This window comes from Hyperolius riggenbachi, chromosome 3 (assembly GCF_040937935.1).
Source record: "Hyperolius riggenbachi isolate aHypRig1 chromosome 3, aHypRig1.pri, whole genome shotgun sequence".
In the NCBI taxonomy this organism is placed as follows: Eukaryota; Metazoa; Chordata; class Amphibia; order Anura; family Hyperoliidae; genus Hyperolius; species Hyperolius riggenbachi.
The window spans coordinates 136,011,527-136,031,799 of record NC_090648.1 but is presented as its reverse complement, the minus strand read 5'-3'; positions in this window follow the sequence as shown (position 1 = coordinate 136,031,799).

The window sequence follows — 20,273 nt, the reverse complement described above, 5'->3', positions numbered from 1 at the left end:
CTGAAAATAACTTTTGGATCTCAAGGAACCCCTGCAAACAATTTTTTGGTCTAGAGGAACCCCTGCATTTATTTTTCAGGAGGCATGGACTTTAAGTAGGTTAGGCTGCTAATTTCACTATCTCCTATTACACTGCTACTCATTATACTGTCTCCTGACCCCTCCAATTTAGTGCTTCTTGTTACAGTACCACCTATTATAGTGTGCTCTGTATACTTCCCCCACCATGGGGTAAAATGCCAAGGAACCCCTGCAGAGTCCTCAAGGAACCTTGGGTTTCCAGGGAACCCTGGTTGAGAAAGCCTGATCTAATGGAAGTATGTATGTACAGTATAGTGTGTACAAAGAACAGCAATAATAATGATACGCAAGCTACAGTAGCTCAAACTCAGAGGGGCCCCATCCCCCCTGCCCCCATGTACTGTACATACAGCCATACAGGCAGGAGTATCTTTAGATGCATGTACATTAAATTAATTAAGTAGGTAAGTTGTCCAAATAGCATAGCCATACAACATGTATCAAAGGTAAATTAAATGGAAGCAGGAAATTTGGGTGCCCACTAGCTGCAAGGCTTGAGCAGCGCCATAGGGGGCCACTGTAACTACCTGCAAGAAGGGGACATTTATGTGTGTGGGGGGGGGGGGGGAGGGGGAGGACATGGTTAAGGTTAGGGATGGAGGAGGAAGGGTTAAGGGTAGGCGTGTGTGTGTGTGGGGGGGGGGGGGGGGGGGTTGCGGCAGTGGGGACGGCTAAGGTTAGGCGTGGGGGGAAGGGGTGGTTAAGGTCAGACATCGGTAGTTAGAGGGTTTAGTATGAGACTAGGCTTAGGTGTATGTAGTAAAATATTGGTATTTAATGCCAATATTTTACTATTGTTTTTAAACTTTAATAGTAAAGTATTCGTACATTTACTGATATTCTACTATCAGGATTTCTAAATGGCCTTTTTGGACATACACACATAATCAGGCATCGCATCTGTACTGAGGGCAGATGGCGTGTGTGACTGCTGGCTGGAGGATTGGGCTGTCTATGTATGCCCTGTGCATATACAACTCTTTACCTCTACACCCAGCTCTCCCATGACAGACATGGCTCTATGGTGAAATTAATGTTTTTTTGATTGCCTCCCGCTGTGTAGGTTCTTAATATAATCGGTTGTCTGTTCCTGAGTGTAGACTGGGTCTCACTTTCTGGTCATATTCCTTGTTTTGTGCAATAGTTGCTCTAAGGTCTTATTCCCATGACTTGGGAACGGTCAGAGGTCAATATTAGTTTGGTGGTGGGAACCAAGCTGTGGAGCAATGAGGATTGTACATCTGACAATGCCAATTGTGTGTTGCAGATTTCTAATGGGAAGGAGTTGTCCTTCTTCTTTCCAACATACTAGGAATGAATGAATACTAGTCCTGCCTCAAGCCATCATGCTACACCGTACAGTCTACCCATTTACACCACCTTAAAGGTGCCATTAAATTAGGATACTCCTCTGGGCTTGTGAATAATTCTGTCTGGTTTACTGGACTATTGCTTCCCTCTTTCCATAGAGCCTTGGAAGACCATCAGCCATGTAAAGTATTATTTAATAAAGAGGGACTTATCTTTGTACTGAGTTTGCACTTTACATAGTAGAACCAGAATGAGAGTGTCACAAGGTTCACACGCAGCAGAGCAGTTGAATTGGGTGCGAAACGTGTCCTGTTAAGAGGGCGCCCACTATAATAGCGGGCACCAGGGCTACCATCTTTTAAACAGGATGCCTCCTGGCGTGAATCCACCGGGAGGGTTAAGGTTAGGCACCCACCAGGGGGAGGGTTAAGGTTAGGCACCCACCAGGGGGAGGGTTAAGGTTAGGCACCCACTAGGGGAAGGGTTAAGGTTAGGCACCCACTAGAGGAGGGTTAAGGTTAGGCACCCACCAGGGGAGGGTTAAGGTTAGGCACCCACCAGGGGAGGGTTAAGGTTAGGCACCCACCAGGGGAGGGTTAAGGTTAGGCACCCACCAGGGGAGGGTTAAGGTTAGGCACCCACCAGGGGAGGGTTAAGGTTAGGCACCCACCAGGGGAGGGTTAAGGTTAGGCATCCACCAGGGGAGGGTTAAGGTTAGGCATCCACCAGGGGAGGGTTAAGGTTAGGCACCCACCAGGGGAGGGTTAAGGTTAGGCACCCACCAGGGGAGGGTTAAGGTTAGGCACCCACCAGGGGAGGGTTAAGGTTAGGCACCCACCAGGGGAGGGTTAAGGTTAGGCACCCACCAGGGGAGGGTTAAGGTTAGGCATCCACCAGGGGAGGGTTAAGGTTAGGCATCCACCAGGGGAGGGTTAAGGTTAGGCATCCACCAGGGGAGGGTTAAGGTTAGGCATCCACCAGGGGAGGGTTAAGGTTAGGCATCCACCAGGGGAGGGTTAAGGTTAGGCACCCACCAGGGGAGGGTTAAGGTTAGGCATCCACCAGGGGAGGGTTAAGGTTAGGCATCCACCAGGGGAGGGTTAAGGTTAGGCACCCACTAGGGGAGGGTTAAGGTTATGCACCCACCAGGGGAGGGTTAAGGTTAGGCACCCATCAGGGGAGGGTTAACGTTAGGCACCCACCAGGGGAGGGTTAAGGTTAGGCACACACTAGGGGAGGGTTAAGGTTAGGCACCCACCAGGGGAGGGTTAAGGTTAGGCACCCACCAGGGGAGGGTTAAGGTTAGGTTAAGGTTAGGCACCCACCAGGGTAGGGTTAAGGTTAGGCACCTACCAGCATCACCAGGGGAGGGTTCTGTGTGAGAGTAGGGAGAGGTAAGATTATAAAATATTGGTAAATATCACAGCTATTTTAATATATGAATGAAGGAGTAGAATATCTGTAAATTTACCAATATTCTACTATTACTGTCCTGTGCCTTTTTAAACAGGTGCCTTTTTCACATGGACACCAGCAGCAGTAATAACCATAAATGGACTGCAGGAAGTAATCCTGTGCAGCAGAAAATGCAGAAAAACACGGCCTGTTTAATACAGTACTTAACACATTCCATAATTCACATCCCCGTCCCGGGAATTTCTTTATAGACGGAGGCAGAGCTGCAAATTTTAATTCACAAGTCCTGATACAAGTTTCATGGCTGCCCCTTTGTATCTTTATCAGTTCTTCCCCATGTAGCAGCTGTGGTGAGCAATAACAACCGGAAACAAACAAAAGATTAACAATAAATAACAGTATTAAAAAAATGCACTACACATTTCTTTTTAAAAGCACAAATAACACTTTTCTCCTGGCAGACTCAAACCACTTCAAAGCTGCAGCCACCGCTGCTCCATGGACTACTATAAGGATTATTAAGGAGCCTTGACCAAAGACTCCTTACTTACAGACAGACTGGTGACAGCGCTCATGGATGCATCCGTTTGCAAACCTACAAAGGCAATGCAAAGCCCCTCTGGACTAAATACACGCCCTGAATGCAAAGAAGATGCAAATTATGTGCTAATTCTAATCTAAAGCTTTGTAGAATAATTTTGGATCAGTGAATGCAGCTAGCCACTAGTATACACACATTCAATTGATACAGCAAAAGGAATGGCAGCGCTTTCAAAAACTCATACCTGAATGTTTTAATAGCATAAGATGTGCAGAGCTCCAATAACTACTGGACTAAAGTACACACCAACACTCATTGCAGGCACTAAGGGCTCGTTTCCACTATCGCGAATCCGCATGCGTCCAACGGTGAAAAAACGCACAAAAGAGCCACAGAATTCGCCTGCGAGTGGAATGCATGCGAATCGCCGCTAATGCATTTAATAGGAAATTCGCATGCTGTTTTGGTATGTGAATTTTCATGCGAATTCGCATGAAATCAATGGAAAAGCACACCGGAATTGCCATGGTTAAATTCGCATACATCGTCATCCATGCGAATTTTCATGCGAATTCGCACGAAAATTCACATGCGAATTTTGTCGCATCGATTTCGCAACGCAATAGTGGAAACAAGCCCAAAAAGTGGGGGAGCGTGACTTCAGTGAGGGGTGAACCTATACGTGAATGAATTATCTGCCATAATGTGCAGAGCTCCAATAGCTACTGGACTAAAATACACACCTAGCTTCACTACAGGCAAAGGGGGGTGTTAGCTTCAGAGATAATATGTGCACAAATTATAACCTACTAGACTTCCCCACGGCTGTGACGGACCCCCTTGGGGAAGACCCTTGGGGAAGACCTAACGCTAATCTAGCAATAAAAACACAACATTTCCAGTGCAGCTAATCAGACAAATGGTATACACATTTGATAAAACATACATACAGACAGACTGGTGACAGCGCTCATGGATGCATCTGCTTTGCAAACCTACAAAGGCAATGCAAAGCCCCTCTGGACTAAATACACGCCCTGAATGCAAAGCAGATGCATCCATGAGTGCTGTCACCAGTCTGTCTGTATGTAGGTTTTATCAAATGTGTATACCATTTGTCTGATTAGCTGCACTGGAAATGTTGTGTTTTTATTGCTAGATTAGCGTTAGGTCTTCCCCAAGGGGGTCCGTCACAGCCGTGGGGAAGTCTAGTAGGTTATAATTTGTGCACATATTATCTCTGAAGCTAACACCCCCCTTTGCCTGTAGTGAAGCTAGGTGTGTATTTAGTCCAGTAGTTATTGGTGAAGTCACGTTCCCCCACTTTTTGTGCCTGCAATGAGTGTTGGTGTGTATTTTAGTCCAGTAGTTATTGGAGCTCTGCACATCTTATGCTATTAAAACATTCAGGTATGAGTTTTTGAAAGCGCTGCCATTCCTTTTGCTGTATGAACCCAAAGACTCCTTACTGTTTCACTTACAGCCCTGGTCAAACTTTCTAATCCTACATCAAAGGCAAAAGACTTAACCAGTACGCTATCCAGCTGCCCATAGTGATGCAGCACCCATTACCCCTAGGACATTGGAAGAAGAGGAGGGTCCTACACCTGCACTTGAGTCAGTATATGTGCACATGTCCAGGATCCAGTGGGCATGATGATTGGTCACCTGATGGAAGCAGGTAGATTTGGTGTGCTAGCAGATAGCCAATTACCGCTCCTAGTTTGGGTACCCAGTAACTCAGCTTTTGGCAGGTGATAGGGCCAATAAGCAGCAGACATGTGCTATGTCTGTTGTGCTGCGTCCAACATTGACAACAGCACGACCATAGCCTGAGCCTACGGATCTTCATTGGTCAATTTAGTGCAGTTTGATATTTTGCAACTGCACCTGTACATCACTGCACATTTTACCATTATCACTATATACTATTTATTCCTGTATGACTGAGTGGGACTATGGGCTTGATTCACAAAAGCGTGATAACTCAGTTATTACGCCTAAAAGCCTTGCACATGCAAACTAAGGTGCTAAGTAGTTAGCACGTGCTAACTAAGGTGCTAAGTAGTTTGCACATGCTAACTAGGGTGCTAAGTAGTTTGCACGTGCTAACTAGGATGCTAAGTAGTTTGCACGTGCAAACTAAGGTGCAAAGTAGTTAGCACGTGCAAACTACTTAGCACCCTAGTTAGCACGTGCAAACTACTTAGCACCCTAGTTAGCACGTGCAAACTACTTAGCACCCTAGTTAGCACGTGCAAATTACTTAGCACCCTATTTAGCACGTGCAAACTACTTAGCACCCTAGTTTGCACATGCAAACTACTTAGCACCCTAGTTTGCACATGCAAACTACTTAGCACCCTAGTTAGCACGTGCAAACTACTTAGCACTCTAGTTAGCACGTGCAAACTACTTAGCACCCTAGTTAGCACATGCAAACTACTTAGCACCCTAGTTAGCACGTGCAAACTACTTAGCACCCTAGTTTGCACATGCAAACTACTTAGCACCCTAGTTTGCACATGCAAACTACTTAGCACCCTAGTTAGCACGTGCAAACTACTTAGCACCCTAGTTAGCATGTGCAAACTACTTAGCACCCTAGTTTGCACGTGCAAAGCCTTGAAATCAATGGGCTCGATTCACTAAAGCGTGATAACTCAGTTATATCACATGTAAAGGCTTTGCATGTGCTAACTCAAGTGTTAAGGCTTTGCAAGTGCAAACTTGGTTGCTAAGTAGTTTGCATATGCAAACTTGGGTGCTAAGTAGTTTGCACATGCAAACTTGGGTGCTAAGTAGTTTGCACGTGCAAACTTGGGTGCTAAGTAGTTTGCACGTGCAAACTTGGGTGCTAAGTAGTTTGCACGTGCAAACTTGGGTGCTAAGTAGTTTGCACGTGCAAACTTGGGTGCTAAGTAGTTTGCACGTGCAAACTTGGGTGCTAAGTAGTTTGCACGTGCAAAGCAGCTTTTCACTGCCATGCTAACACTTAGCACCCTTTAGTGAATCGAGCCCTATAACTATCTGTCACATACAGCGGCTAGTGCTCTTATATGCACAACCTGAAGTTTGCACAGAGGGCTTTAATTACATCACCTCGATTATGTCTAAATTGTGCTGTATATGTTCGTTGCTTTTAAATTTTAGAATAACCAACAAAAGTTATATTTTAATTGTGTATTTAGGGACCACATATTCCTACGGGATTGGTTTGCCTTCATTTATACATGTCCCACACTATGCAAATGCAAGCCAGAGACCTTATCTCATACGCCCTATAGAAATATACACACACACGGTTAGAGTGACAGCGGTGAGATTCTCAGAACAGAGACAGATTGACACGGTGCCAGAGAACACAATGGAATTTGAAGTTATACCATAATGTAGAATAACAGTCTCCCACAAAGATAAACTGACATATGGACTACATATTCTGTTGGAAGGCATAAACCATGCAATAACACGATGAAGCAAAAACAGAAACCAAGCAGGAACAGCAAACAAACAGGTCAGTAACAAGGATCACTCTGTAAGTGGGGCATAAATAAAATGCGTTTTTCGTGAGGTCATATTTGTCTGTAGTAAATTCTTCTCTTTATGGAATACATATGGAAGAAAAGCCCAAACCCTACATTAGGATTTAATGCATAATGAATGGAACACATCATACATTGCTCAGGACAAAGTTTTGTGCATTGCACTAAACCAGATTTGCATCATTAAAGTGGACCTGAACTCAGAACTTCCTCTCTAAAAGATAAGCAACAGTATAATTACCTTTAAAAAAAACATTTCTTTTTTACAGCTTACAGAACTCCTGCAATAAATATGCAGTGTGTCTACTTCCTGCTTTCACGAAAGCTGAACATCCAGTGTTGACACATTAGCAGTGTCTGCGGAGGACTACCGAATTCATGTGCTGACACAGCTGAGAGATCAAATACTTGAAAATGAGGGGGAATTAGACAGGCTCTGCTCTCTAAAAACACACAGAGTGCATTTCTCTGTTTTCCTTGTGTCCTGTGCAATAGTTCAGCATAGCTCCCAACTGTCCCTCTTTTGGAACCTTCTTTGGGAACCCAATCCCTCTGTCTTTCTTTCTTCCTTATTTGTCCCTCTTTCAGGACTGATGTACAGATCTGTGTAAATATATGTATTTTTCTCCAGTAGTGACCAGATACCCCAGACATCCAATAGCGTTAGATAGTCCCCCTAGTGCCCCCTGTAGTGTCACACACATTCCTACCATTACACGGTTCCCTCAGTGGCCAACTTAGTAACAGGAAGTTCCTCCAAGTCCTACCTAGTGTTAGTGTAATGATCCGCTCAGCTGTCTGCACAGGCAGACTGCTGTTTGACCATTCCTTAAGTCTGAGGGCTGCAGGTCTCTGGAAAAAAGACCTGTCTTTACTTTGCAAGTTTCTGACTTGCTCTGTCACTGAGGAATTTGCATATACTTGTCATGCAAATTGCCTAGCCGCCTCCTTTGAAGGCTTGCAGTATAAATACCATGTTCTCCCAGGATCCTTTGCTGGTCATGATTGTTTGCTCCTGCTAACACCTGGAGTGTCAGCCTTTGCTATTGTTTGCTAAAGATTATCTTAGAGTAATTCCCTGAGACTGCACTAGGCATTCCTTTTAGTGCAGTCAGGTTATATTATCTGTTTTGCCTTGTTCTTTTCTTTGCTTCGATTGTCTTGTCGCCAGCGGCGGTCGACAGGAAATCGTTCTGTCTGTCTGGGAGTGTAGGCCAGAGCTGTGGTTGCTGCTGGCTGCTCCATCTATCTGGATTGCATTCGCCCTAGTGGTAGTGGCAGTGCTTCCTTCTGTATTCTGCCTTAGGGGTGCTAACCAGAGCAGCGGTTGTTACTGGTAGCCCCATCTGTCTGTCTGTCTGGATCGCATCCGCGCTAGCGGTAGCAGCGGTGGTTCCTTCTGTGTTCTGCCTTAGGGGTGCCAGCCAGAGCAGCGGTTGCTACTGGTAGCCCCATCTGTCTGTCTGTCTTGTCTGGTATGAACGCTTGCTGTAGGCTCGGAGAGGTATCCGTGTAGCAAGCATTCGCGTTCTCTATTTCGTGTTTGTGTACTTTGTTTAGTTAGGGTGGCACGCTTATCACTGGGCGCCTAACGCGCGGTGATCATGCTTAAACGCGTTCGCTGTTGCGAATGAGTGCGGTGTTCGCGTTTAGCTAGCGTTTGTTATTTTCCTTGATGTTCTTATTGTTGTTGCTTGCTGTGCCTTTTGTTACTCTCGTGCTCTGTCCTGCTCAGTCTTGTGTCTGTTGGCAATCGCCAGTCTGGCGATTGCATTCATACTTTGTTTCTGCTGATGCGTGTTCACCGTCGCTGGGTGGTGACCAGATTGGTGGACACACATTCATTCTGTCCCTGTGCTCTTTCTTTATACTTGTGCTCGGTCTAGTTCAGTCTTGTGTCACTATTGGCAATCGCTACACTTGCGATTGCGTTCCCACTTCATTTCCGTTGTTGTGCGTTCACCGTCGCTGGGTGGCGACTAGATTGGTGGACACACATACATTCTATCTCTGTGCTTACACAGTCTTGTTTCCCTGTTAGCAATCGTTATCTCTTGCGATTGCGTTCTCACTTGGTTTCCGCTGTTGTGTGTTCGCCGTCGCTGGGTGGCGACTAGATTGGTGGACATACATACATTCCATCTCTGTGCTTATTCAGTCTTGTGTCGCTGTTAGCAATCTCCATCTCTTGCGATTGCTTTCCCACTTGGTCTTCACTGTTGTGTGTTCATCGCCGCTGGGTGCCGACTAGATTGGTGGACACACATACATCCTGTCTCTGTGCTCTCTCTGTTTAAGGGCTACCTTGCCCTGCATTGCTTCCCCTCGTACAATTCCTATCTGGCATCTGTGGCAGTACAGAGGGGTTGTTTCTCTGTTCTCCACAGCTCCATCTGCCGACAGGAATTCCCCTCTACAGGTGCATAGCACCATTGCTGGGTTCTCTCCGATTATACACTTGTGGAGGGTTTCCGCAGTGTCAGCGCGCATCCTGTGCGCTGACCACGGAATAATTACACAATCGTTACAGTTAGGCAGTCCTTCCCCAGTGACCTCTGTAGTGTCAGGCAGCACCCCCTAGTGACCCATGTTGTGTCTGGTAGCCACCCTTTCTCTCAGAGATGTGTTAGGTAGTTGCCCTTCTTCCTTCCCCTAGAATCCCTGTAGTGTCAGGGAGTTCTTTCAGGGAATGCTCTAGTGGCAACACAGACACCTCCCTGCCTCCTGGTCCAGTCTACTCGAATGTTTCTGTGCTGTGTGATAGAACCAGAATTATTTATGTGGTCTGCTTGAGCACCAGTGTTGTCATAACAGAGCCATAAGCCACATTGAGACCTTTACATCAAGTTTGAAAGTATATATACAACCAGTGAAGAGGTAATGCAGTGGCTGAAGGGGACGAAATGGGAAAAAAGGGCGCAGGAGCACTTACGGAAAAAACAACCCAGCCACAGGAGCTTATTATAAAACGCCACCTGCTGCAAATACCGGAAATTTAGGGGCATGGCTCTGCCCCCTGGCCACGAAATATGCCTTCTCTACAGCAAATTGCAGCCTTTATGTGACTGGGGGGGGGGGGGGGGGGGGTTAGGAGGAAAGTAGGTTTAGGCACCCCTTGGGGGGTTGGGGTTAAGCTGGGGGGGGGGGGGGGTCTTAGGGTTTGGCACCACCAGGGGAGTCTTAGGGTTAGGAACCAGCGTTGGGAACTGGGGGGAGTCTTAGGGTTAGGCATCACCAGGGGAAGTCTTAGGTTTAGGCACCAACAGGGGGGTTTTAGGGTTAGGCATCGGTAGCGGGAGGTATCTTTGAGATAGTAGGGTTAGGTTTAGCCATAGAAATATTAGTAAACATTACCAATATTTTACTATCGGAATTCAGTGTTAGAATATCCCTAATTGCAGTGATAGTCTACTAGCGGCAACCCTTTGCACCCTTTTTTTCCAGGCACCTTTTTCATGTATGCGAAGGGGGACCCTAGAAGGGCCTTCTGGTCTGGTGACTCAGGTGCACTTGCAACCTCTGAATCTACTACTGCTTTACTACTTTTGAGTGTTGTGGTTATTCCCTATAGGTTGTGCTCTGCGTTGTACCAGCACAATGATGGGCAGCAGTCTGTGAGCTGTAACAATTCCCATAGCTGCACAGCCTTGTGGAAAGTCAGCATTTCACCATTTCTAACAAGACACAAGTGTAGCCTGAACAGAGGAAACGTGGAAGTCAGCAGGAAACACAAATGCACAGATTAAGAATGGGCAGGAAACGAAAACACACAGATTGCTTACAGGGTCAGCAGTGGTTCAGAATAAATGAACATATTCACAGCAGCTGAAGAGAGGCATAGCTTTCAGAATATATAGAACTATTATATCGCAGAATACAAAGCTGTGAGCTGCTAAGAATAGCAAGTGCTTGATGCTTACATCTCCAGCAAAACTGGAAACCACTTCATACAACAAGCCACTAGCCTCTTCAGATTAGGAGCAGAGCTGATAGGGGCAGACTGATGACTTCTTAGGTCAAGTTACAGTTCACTTTCTCTAGACAACAGCAGACAAGTACCATCTTTACAATAATCACTTAGGGCTGGGACCCACTAGATCGCTTTTGGATGTGTTTTGTGATTGTTGATAATCGCCAGCAATCCCCCTCTCCAAAAAAAACCAAACACTTTGCCAAAGAATGTCAATGGTGGGGAACACACTAGAGTGCAACATTTTGGGCTCTTTGCACTCCAATGCAAAGAATACAAGCGCAGCAAAATCCCTTTTGAATCGTTTTTCTGGCGATTTGGGGGTCAATTTTTTTAAATCTAAATAAAGTTTAATATTCTCACTGGGTGTCCCAATGTCCAGCTTCTGTCCGTAGCCCCGGGCCCAAGCAGAAGTGGTCACAGGCGCTTCTCTGATTGGAGCTAGAGAAGCACCTACGACCTTTTCTGCTAGGGGGCGGGGCTACAGGCATAAGCACCGGGTGAGTATAATAAACTTCATTTACACAGAAAAAAAAATGCAAATCACTTCAAAACGCCAGAAATTGTGGGCGCAATTGCCCTGGGAATCGCTGCACAAAGCACTAGCGCAATTTAAAAGTGTTTCCTGGTAGGTCTCTGCCCTTACTGGATGACAATGACACAGGTGAACCAATTGTTGATGGATTAACTGTCAGCATTGAGTAAGAGTTCTCCAGCAGAGAGGGGAATGTATTCTGAATTTGGAACACCTTTTTTGCACCATAGGAAGCAAAGTTCACCTGGGTAGACAATCAATCTTTAATAATTTTAGAGGGAGTTTTAGGCAACTATTAAGCAATTTTCTCTATTGATCCCAATCCTAGAGGACCTTCATAAATTAGGTCCACTGTCTTAAAATGGAATATAACCCAGCATTTCATCTTTGCTCTAAAACATTATTTACAGCATATTATATGCAACCAGCATTTTTTTTTTTTTTTACTCGACCAGCATTCGAAGATTTACACACAGAGCTTGAAAGTTCAGTGCAGTGAAATGTGGACGCATCCGAAGTTGTAGATTATGTTATCCTGTGTTTACTTAAATGTATCAAGTGAGGAATGTGACACATTCTCTGACTGTGGAGAAGCAGCTCCACACAGACAGTGGGCCTGATTCACAAAGCGGTGCTAACTCTTAGCACGGCCATTTTCGCGCGAATTTTCGCATTGCGCGCGATTGTGAATTTTCGCGTGAAACGATAACGGTTTCGTGTGCAAACTTCGCACGAAATCGGTATCGTTTTCGCGCAAAAAATCGCGTTTGCGCGCGAAAGCGTTATCGTTTTGCACGAAAATTCACGATCGCGCGCAATGCGAAAATTCGTGCGAAAACGGCCATGCTAAGAGTTAGCACCGCTTTGTGAATCAGGCCCAGAGAGTCAAAGCATGTCTGCCTTCAATACATAATGAATAAAACCAGTTATTAATAAAATGCAAAGTCAGCTTACAAAGCAAAAAACTGTACTTTTGGGAACCTATAATTTCTAAATGAATAATAATACTTATGCACAAATGCAAATATGATAACCGTATGGCAATATATAAAGTAGGAAAACATGTTTTTATTGAATATTATGTCAGGGTTTTAAACCGCTTTAACCTTATTTTTGTATAGTGCACTTCCAATTATAGGAAAAAATTCAGCGAAAACCACCCGTATATTACGCAAGGGATCATCATGACAAGACACAGTACTTTCATATCGCACTTTTTTCCTGGCGCACTCAAACCACCAGAGCTGTAGCCTCTAGGGTGCACTCCGCAGGTAGTAGCAGTGTTACTGAATAGGTGATGGCTTACTGAACAGGAAGAGCCGAGATATGAACACACTTTTCCTTTGTCAGAGGCAGAGCCTTTAACCAGTACACTATCCAGCATTCACTGTGCTTCAACACTAGAGTGGCATATGCTCACCTGGCCGAATGGTCACACCACAGACAGCAACTAGCGATCAATCAGTTTCTCTCCACCTTTCCTTGCTAGGTACAGCACACAGGTCACCTCAAAGAAGAGAAAGGTTTCTCATTGCGTAGATATCTGTCAGCACCATACACAATAAGACCACAGCATACAGTCGTCACAAAAGCAATGCCTCCTGCTTACCCTGCCATATCACTGCCCACCTCAACAGACAGTTGTAGCAGTTGTAAGCACTTAAGGCACTGCCCGAGATGAAGAACCAGGTTAGTAGACCCTCCAACACAGCACCGGGTCTCCATTCCTCCGCTCCCCACAAATTCACCAGGATTAATATAGGGGGCATCCTGGCTTCCGTTCAGATCCGCTCTACTGTGCAGGCACGCAGTGGAACAGATCCGATCGGGCTCTGCTATTTCCGCCTGAATCCGAAGGATAGCCGCTACTGTGCCTGCACAAGACTCGCACAGGAATGTTATGATCCTGGAGCCAGGCAGGATTTTTCGGTGGCTGACAGCGCTGGAACGGAGGGAGGAAGGACAGTGGAAGCCTCATTTATGATCCCCCTTCGAGGTAAGTTCCCCCAGGGGCTCTTTTTTTATTTTTACAGATTTAATTTAAATATATCTCATACTATGCATACTCCCCCACATACATCAACACAGTGTCAATACTTCTTTCAGAGACATTGTCAAGGAGACCATGGCCTATTCTCTGATCAGTGACATGAGAAAGATGCTGCTGGTATGGTGCTAACAGGTATCTGCGCAATGAGAAACTTTTCTCTTCTTTGAGGTGACCTGTGTGCTGTGCCTAGCAAGGAAAGGTGGAGAGGAATTTATTGAGCGCTAGTTGCTGTCTTAGGTCTGGGCAGCCATTCGGCCAGGTGAACATGCCACTCTGGTGATGGAGAACGGTGAAGGCTGGTGAGCCCTTGACCTGATACACGGATGCTATTGCGCTGGGTGGAAGCCCCTGAATTATTTCTGAAACAGATTGCACTATGCGTTGTTCTATGCTCTCATGTGATCATCTACATTGGAGTCGCAAGGTCACAAGGCTCTACATATTGCTCAGAGACTTTTAAAAGAAATGTGTTCTGTAATCAGAAGCACACTATATTGCATAAGTATTATCTTGCTATTTAAAAGGATACTTTAGCCACCTAAAAAAAAAGTGTGAGGAGTTAAGAAACTGGCAGTGCTGCAACTGCTTGTTATTGGTACAACTGGACAAAGTGCAAACTTACGTATATCATAAAAAGTTCACATACCAGGTGAGAGAGGAGGCATGGTGGTGGTGGGTGATGGATGCCTGATGGCCGCTTTGTACAATACAGCACTTCTACGGAGGCTAGGTAGCTTCTACGTAGAAGCGATGTAATGTGCAAAACGGCCGTCAGGCATCCATTACCCAGCACCCACCACCACCAGCGTGCCTCCTCTCTCACCTGGTATGTGTACTTTTTATGATATACGCAAGTTTGCACTTTGTCCAGTTGTACCAATAAACAAGCATTTGCAGCTTCTTAACTCCTCATTCGCCTAACAATGTACTGCTATGCTAGAGCAAGCTGCTCAGCTGAATGCACTATGTGGAGCCACCTGTACACAGTTCATCACTAAGGTTATGCTGTAGTGCCAACCTACTTCAACTCTTTAGATCAGAGTTCCCCAACCCTGTCCTCAAGGCGCACCAACACAAACATTCACAGGTGAGGTAATTAGTGTCTCAGCAGAGCTGATTAACTACCTCTGTGAATTTCTACAAAACATGCACCGTTGGTGGGCCTTGAGGACAGGGTTGGATCCTCCCTTCCCCGCCACGACTTAGTTTAGTTTTCACCAACTAATAGTCAGCGGGCCACTGCGCCTGTGCAGCCCTGGCCACGCGTATCCTTTTCCGTTCACAATAGCATTCTGCTCCTCGGTAGGACGCTATTGCGGATAGGAATGTGAGCAAGTATACGTGTGGCCGACTCAGCGGGGGAACAAAGGATCGTTGAGGACCGGTGCGGGCACAGGATGGCTGCAGGGAGCTGGTAGAAGCCCCAGGTAAGTAAAACTTTTTTTTAGGTGGCTTAAGTATCCCTTTAAATAAGTAAGAGGGAGAAGGTACCCCCAAAAAATAGGTGCTGGTGGATGAACGGTATATCTATATTATGTGACTAAAAATAGCAAAAAAAATTATAAATAATAAAAATGGCTTACCTTAAAGCGGGATTGTCACCATAAAAATCAAATTTCAACAGCAACTGGTCTGTGTGTATTAAGTGATAAAGATGCTAATCCTGCATTCAAAACTTTTTCTGCTGTTATGATTTGGAGTTATCATATACTTAAGGAGCACTGGCCCTTTAATAGTTAGTGCCAAACAGTTGCATGCTGGGGGTTCTTTTTATCTATAATATATTCCTCCTCTTCCATTTATTTCCCTGCCTAGCTGCTTATCTGAAACACGATCCTCTGCTCATTTGTGTTTACAAGCAAGGCTGAGGTGAGTCAGCGATTGGATGAGAAAACAAAAAAATAAAGGGCAGAAATGACATCAGGATTTAGCCTAAACTGTGGGCAAAATACATGGTTCCCACCATGAACAGAATTCTCTTCATTTACTATATAACATTCACTGAAATCAAAACGTGGACCGTATAATACATGTGTTATGTAAGTAGATCAAGGATATATCTACCTATATATGTGTTTTTTCCCCTGGCATAGAATGGCTAATCCCACTGCTTTAAGGCTGCTTGCACACCAAGACGTTACAGGCGCACGTTAGTGCGCCTGTAACGCTCCCCCAACGCACAGCAATGTAACACAAGTGGGCTGTTCACACAGCCCACGTTGCGTTACATGTAACGCTGCACGTTCTGTGCAAAGTGCAGCATGCTACGGCGTTGGAGCGGCTATAGCCGCGTTAGACTGTTTGCACATGCGCAGTGGGGGGCGGAGGAGGCGGGGAGAGCCAGCTACAGTAGCCGCGCACATGGCTACTTAATATTCACTGCACTGGCGGGCGCTGATTGGCCGGCGGGACCACGTGATGCGGAGTGTCTCGCTCCGCATCACGTGGTCCCGCTGGCCAATCAGCGCCACTCTGGGAGATATTATGGGCATCGAGCAGCCTAACGCGGCTCACTCTACCGTCGGCTTTTGCAGCACCATACGTTGTGTTAGGTGCACGTTATGCGACCTTAACGTGCCACCTAACACAACGTCTTGGTGTGCAAGAAGCCTAAAGGAAGGGGCAAAGACAATTTCAAATAAAAGATGTATTATTCATCAGACACTATCAATAATAACGCGTTTCGCGGAACACAGTCCACTTCCTCAGATCCAATACAAAGCAATGTCTTTATACTGTAGACCAGGGGTCAGGAACCTTTTTGGCTGAGAGGGCCATAAATGGCACATATTTTAAAATGTAATTCCGTGGGAGCCATACAATATGTTTCAAACTGGGACAGTGCGCATGTGCATCAGAGGGCTCACGTCCCTGTTGCCATGGTGATGTGTGCACAGTTGATCCTCCGGGCAGTGGAAGTGTCAGACACATCTTCAGCTTCTCTTGGGTTTCAGCAACATCAGAAATTTCCGGGAGAGTCAGACAGGAGAAATACTGACTAACAGCTTGTACAATTAGCTAGCTGACTTGGGGGTTGATTCACTTTGTAGGACGAGATCCGGCGCACTTTGGCCCAGTCGGCTGCCTGTCAAGTGACAGGTAGCCTATTGGGCCAATCAAAGTGTGCGGGGATCTCGTCCTACAAAGTCACTGGACCTGACAGGGTCCAGAGTGGGACAATTGGAGCAGCCGTTAGTTTTGGGGGGAGCATGAGTAAGTTAGTAGTGCATGCTGCAGCAGTACCGTGCCTACTTTGAAAATTTTACTTGCGCTGCCACTAAGCTGTGCTGCTTGAGCAGTGTAGCTTAGTGAATCAACCCCTACTGATTTGTCTGTGAGCCAGATGTAGCCATCAAAAGAGCCACATCTGGCTCCCGAGCCATAGGTTCCCTAGCCCTGCTGTAGACAGTAAGTTCGGAACACATAAACGTCTGTTGAGGAAGTCTGTTGAATCCCTTTGGATAACACACACCCTCTTATCCATTTAAATGTATGTGTACACGCTCTCGTTTTAGTGCAGCATGCCAGCGGGCAATACAGAATTTTTTTATAGTTTAAAGGCAGTGGCGGCTCCAGGAAATTTTTTTAGGGGGTGCTATGCAGGTGCTGGACCAATTTCCGGGGGAGCTGACGAGCCGCGGCAAAAAATGGGTGTGGCTACAACCTGCGGCGCGCGAAGCGCGTCGTGGCGAAAAAATGGGCGTGGTCATGACCGGATGAGGGCGGGGCTAACTGTAATTTAAAGTGAACCCAGGGTGAGAGTGATATGGTGGCTGCCATATTTATTTCCTTTTAAACAATACTAGTTGCCTGGCAGCCCTGCTGATCTATTTGGCTGTAGTAGTGAACTGAATTACACCAGAAACAAGCCATGCAGCTAATCTTGTCAGTTCTGACAATATTGTCAGAAACCCCTGACCTGCTGCATGCTTGTTCAGGGTCTATGGTTGAAAGAATAAGAGGCAGAGGACCAGCACGGCAGCCAGGCAACTGGTATTGCTTAAAGGGAGATAAATATGGCAGCCTCAATATTATTCTCACCTCGGGTTCCCTTTAAAAGTGCAACGCAAAGACAGAGGGCCCAAGTTTTGGTGACCCTTTTCCCAGAAAATTCACATAATTGTGCAGGTTTTCTCAAGAAAATACACGTAATGTGAGCAGATTTTAACAAAAAACACGTCCAATGACCCCAATATGCACAATCGTTATCAGATATGGCTCCAATATGCACAATCGGTAGCAGATATGACCCCAATATGCACAATCGGTAGCAGATATGACCCCAATATGCACAATCGGTAGCAGATATGGCCCCAATATGCACAATCGGTAGCAGATATGGCCCCAATATGCACAATCGGTAGCAGATATGGCCCCAATATGCACAATCGGTAGCAGATATGGCCCCAATATGCACAATCGGTAGCAGATATGGTCCCAATATGCACAATCGGTAGCAGATATGGTCCCAATATGCACAATCGGTAGCAGATATGGTCCCAATATGCACAATCGGTAGCAGATATGGTCCCAATATGCACAATCGGTAGCAGATATGGTCCCAATATGCACAATCGGTAGCAGATATGGTCCCAATATGCACAATCGGTAGCAGATATGGTCCCAATATGCACAATCGGTAGCAGATATGGTCCCAATATGCACAATCGGTAGCAGATATGGTCCCAATATGCACAATCGGTAGCAGATATGGTCCCAATATGCACAATCGGTAGCAGATATGGTCCCAATATGCACAATCGGTAGCAGATATGGTCCCAATATGCACAATCGGTGGCAGATATGGTTCCAATATGCACAATCGGTGGCAGATATGGTCCCAATATGCACAATCGTTATCAGATATGGCCCCAATATGCACAATCGGTAGCAGATATGACCCCAATATGCACAATCGGTAGCAGATATGACCCCAATATGCACAATCGGTAGCAGATATGACCCCAATATGCACAATCGGTAACAGATATGACCCCAATATGCACAATCGGTAGCAGATATGACTCCAATATGCACAATCCGTAGCAGATATGACCCCAATATGCACAATCGGTAGCACAAATGACCCCAATATGCACAATCGGTAGCAGAAATGACCCCAATATGCACAATCAGTAGCAGAAATGACCCCAATATGCACAATCGGTAGCAGAAATGACCCCAATATGCACAATCGGTAGCAGAAATGACCCCAATATGCACAATCGGTAGCAGAAATGACCCCAATATGCACAATCCGTAGCAGATATGACCCCAATATGCACAATCCGTAGCAGATATGACCCCAATATGCACAATCCGTAGCAGATATGACCCCAATATGCACAATCAGCATCACCTGAAAAAGAAAAGAAAAACCCATTTACTCACCTACAGCCAGAAGACCTTCTTTCCCGACCTCCTGTCCCGAGTCCCGACCTCATTGTGGCGCGCAGCGCCCGCGCGCCCACGATCCTCTTCCTGCCCGACGTCACGACGAGACTTCCTGCCTGCATGCAGAGAGCAGGGCTACGGGAAAATGGCCGCCCGAAGCCATGCACTGCAGACTCGAAGTCTGCAGAACAGGGCTCCGGGCGGCCATCTTACCGTAGCCCTGCCTGCTGCTCCGTGCTGCCGCTGTGTGAACTGACTTGGCGTCTTTTAGACGCCTGAAGTCAGTTCACTCCAGGGGGTGCTTTGGGAGTGCTTGGACAATTCTAGGGGGTGCTCGAGCACCCCCTTGCACCCCCCTAGCGCTGCCCCTGTTTAAAGGGGCACTACAGCGAAAACCTGTAAAATTTAAAATATGTGCAAACATATACAAATAAAATGTACATTTTTTCCAGAGTAAAATGAGCCATAAATTACTTTTCTCCTATGTTGCAGTCACTTACAGTAGGTAGTAGAAATCTGACAGAAGTGACAGGTTTTGGACTAGTCCATCTCTTTATAGGGGATTCTCAGGAATATATTTGTTTTCAAACGCCCTTAGTGAATGGCAGTTGCTCTGTCCAACTGCCAAAAAACTGTGTAGCGAGCAGGGAAGCTGGCCCGCATCATTGTTTAAATCCTTTTTAGCGAATAACTTTATAAAGAATAAAAGCCTTGCTGAGAATCCCCTATGAAGAGATGGACTAGTCCAAAACCAGTCACTACTACCTACTGTGCGTGACAGCAACATAGGTGAAAAGTAATTTATGGCTCATTTTACTCTGGAAAAAAATGTACTTCTTATTTGTATATGTTTGCACATATTTTAAATTTTACAGTTTTTCGCTGTAGTGCCCCTTTAACTGTTAATTTTAAAGGTAGTGCATAATCATAACTATAGTTCATTTAAACAATGCCAGTTGCCTGGCTGTCCTGCCAGATCAGTGACTCTAATACTTTTAGCCACAGACCCTGAACAAGCATGCAGATGAGGTGCTCTAACTCTAGTTTGACTGGATTACCCACACACTTGTTTCAGGTTTGTGACTCAGACACTGATGCCGGAAGATCAGCAGGACTGTCAGGCAACTGGTATTGTTTAACCTCCTTGCCGGTCTAAAAAATCCGACAAGGAGGCAGCGCCGCACTTTTTTAAAAAAAAATTTTTTAAATCATGTAGCGAGCCCAGGGCTCGCTACATGATAGCCACTGAGCGGCGGCATCCCCCCACCCACCTTCGGCGATCAGAGTATGCAGGAAATCCCGTTGAGAACGGAATTTCCTGCAGGGCTTCCCCGGTCGCCATGGCGACGGGGCGGGATGATGTCATGGACGTCGGGACGTCACAGGGAATCCCGAACCGCCCCTCAGCGCTGCCTGGCACTGATTGGCCA